The 2,648-nt window shown below is 39.0% G+C and overlaps 1 non-coding gene across 1 annotated transcript; it reads right to left on the bottom strand.

Annotated features, from left to right (window-relative positions):
• Window positions 1-1,573: 1,573 nt before the first annotated feature.
• LOC139181864 (U6 spliceosomal RNA) lies at window positions 1,574-1,680 on the bottom strand. Its single transcript, XR_011565593.1, has one exon. It is a non-coding gene; the product is annotated as a U6 spliceosomal RNA (small nuclear RNA).
• Between the last annotated feature and the right edge of the window lie 968 nt (window positions 1,681-2,648).

Raw genomic sequence — 2,648 nt, 5'->3', positions numbered from 1 at the left:
CATGTCCCACAAATGGCTTTGCATAAGTTTTCTCAAAATCTGGTATGTGGGATCAAGATGGGGGCATAGGAAGATCCTGAGCTTCCTCCCGCACTAGCACACCAAAATTACAGCTATATTCTCTGAGTCTCTGAAGACTAGCAGAAAAGCTCTTTGACAATTATGAAAAGAAAGGAAATAAAAACACATCAAAGCAGGTAGGAGGGGCAGCATGTACACCCTAGTGTGGTGACCCACAAGTGGGAGGGATATCACAAACTTTTAGGTTCTCCCCTAAGGAGTGAGGGGTTCAAGCCCCACCTTGGGCATTCCAGCCCTGGGCATGAGTGAAATAGGTGAAGATAATTAAGAGGTACAAACTTTCAGTTATAAAATATGTAAGTCACAGGGATATAATGTACAGTTTAGGGAATATGGTCAATATTATAAAAACCTTATATGATGACAGATGGTAACTATACACATTCTGGTGATCACTCTGTAATGTATAAAAATATTGAATCACTATGTTGTACCCCTGAAACTTATATAATATTGTAAGTCAACTCTACTTCAATAAAAGCAAAACATAAAACAAATACAAACATTTTTTTGAAAGATTTCTCAAAATCTGAAGATACAGATTTAGAAAATGCCAAGAAGTCTTTTATAGGCAGGCAAAATTATTGAGTCACATAGTTCAGGCCACTGGCTTCTCTTTTTCTATTAGGTAATAAATTATTTGGAAGTAGTATATCATATGGAGAAGGCAATGGCAACCCACTCCAGTATTCTTGCCTGGAAAATCCCATGGATGGAGGAGCCTGGTAGGCTGCCATCCATGGGATCACACAGAGTCAGACACGACTGAAGTGACTTAGCAGCAGCAGCAACAGCAGTATATCATGATGTGTATTAAGAATGTTGTTCTTCACTCATGTCAGAGTCTTTGTGACTCCATGGAAAGCAGTGTGCCAGGCTTCCTGTCCATCACCAACTCCTGGAGCTTGCTCAAACTCATTTCCCTTGAATTGATGACGCCCTCCAACCATCTTGTCCTCTGTTGTCCCCTTCTCCTCATGCCTTCAATCTTCCCCAGCATCAGGGTCTTTTTCAATGAGTCAATTCTTCACATCAGGTGGCCAAAATATTGGAGCTTCAGCCTCAACATCTGTCCTTCCAATGAATATTCAGGGTTGATTTTCCTTAGGATTGACTGGTTTGATCTCCTTGCAGTCCAAGGGACTCTCAAGAGTCTTCTCCAGCCCCACAATTCAAAAGCATCAATTCTTTGGTTCTCAGCCTTCTTTATGGTCCAACTCTCACATCCATACATGATTACTGGAAAAACGATAGCTTTGACTGTAAGGACACTCGTTGGCAAAGTGCTAAGCCATTCGGTCATGTCCAACTCTTTGAGACCCCATACACTGTAGACTGACAGACTCCTCTGTCCATGGGATTTCCCAGTCAAAAATACTGGAGTGGGTTGGCATTACCTTCTCTAGGGTATCTTCCCAACCCAGGGATTGAGCCTGCATCTCTTGCATTGGCAGACAGATTCTTTAACACTGTGTCACCTGGGAAGACCCCCCAAAATATGGGATACTTCAAGAATTTCCATGTTATCTTTGCGCAGGGGCCAGGCTAATCTTCTCTGTATCATTCCGATTTTAGCATATGTGCTGCCAAAGTGAGCACATTTTATATGATACTCAGTTTTAAAAAGTCGTGTTTATACATTTTGGATATTAGGCACACTAGTGTATACAGAAATCAAAATACAATCTTGTGTGCCTGAAGCACATAATGTTGTAAACCAAGGTTACCTCCTCCAAAGTCATGTTTTCTTAGGATTATTATATAATTTTTAAGACTTTTAAACATTTTCCATGTGTTCTAAGATTACTTTTGTGTGTTTTACAAAGTATAAACTATATAAATATTCAAGTAAAATCAAAGGCTAGGTATAGAATATCTCTCTATCTAGAAAAATAGACTACTTACATGATTTTCAGTTACTTTATTCTCTGTAATCATTGTCTCCAAGAGAAAGGGAACCAAAGTGATGAAAGCTGGATCATATGCAAGGATGTACCCACTCTTGTTGATTACAAAATGCATTTCATATTTGCAAAGGCAAAGACTGAATTGTATCATTCTAATAGTTTGAATGAGTATTTGGAGAATGTGATGTATCAATGTCGCATTTCTGAATGATAAAGAATCACATCTCAGTTGGAATCACAGATTATTTTATAAAAATTAAATGAATCTTTTCTACTGGTGCTTTGGGGAATATTAGAATGAGTATTAGAAAAGCTAATTATGTATGCACGTTCACTGCTCCCCTTTGTACACTCTGTCTCCACAAGGATCAGTGAATCATTAACACATAATGCAGCTTGCCAAATGCTTGGCATCAAGGATGGCACTTTTAAGATTATTGGAAGCACTATGATTGAACAGAGAATATTGGTTCCAGCTTCCAAAATTTCTCTCTGCAATAAGGCACAGTTGTATCCATGTAAAACGTGGATGAAGTATGTGAAATGCAACTGGTCCACCAATATGACCAACCAGGTTCTCAGGTAAAGCAAACCTGAAAAGTTTTGCTGGGCCTTCTCTTACACTTATCCATTGACTGACAATCTCTTCTTCACCTGATT

This window comes from Bos indicus, chromosome X, assembly GCF_029378745.1.
Source record: "Bos indicus isolate NIAB-ARS_2022 breed Sahiwal x Tharparkar chromosome X, NIAB-ARS_B.indTharparkar_mat_pri_1.0, whole genome shotgun sequence".
NCBI lineage: Eukaryota > Metazoa > Chordata > Mammalia > Artiodactyla > Bovidae > Bos > Bos indicus.
Note: the sequence above shows the minus strand (reverse complement) of the source record. Positions and strands in the feature narration are given on the sequence as shown.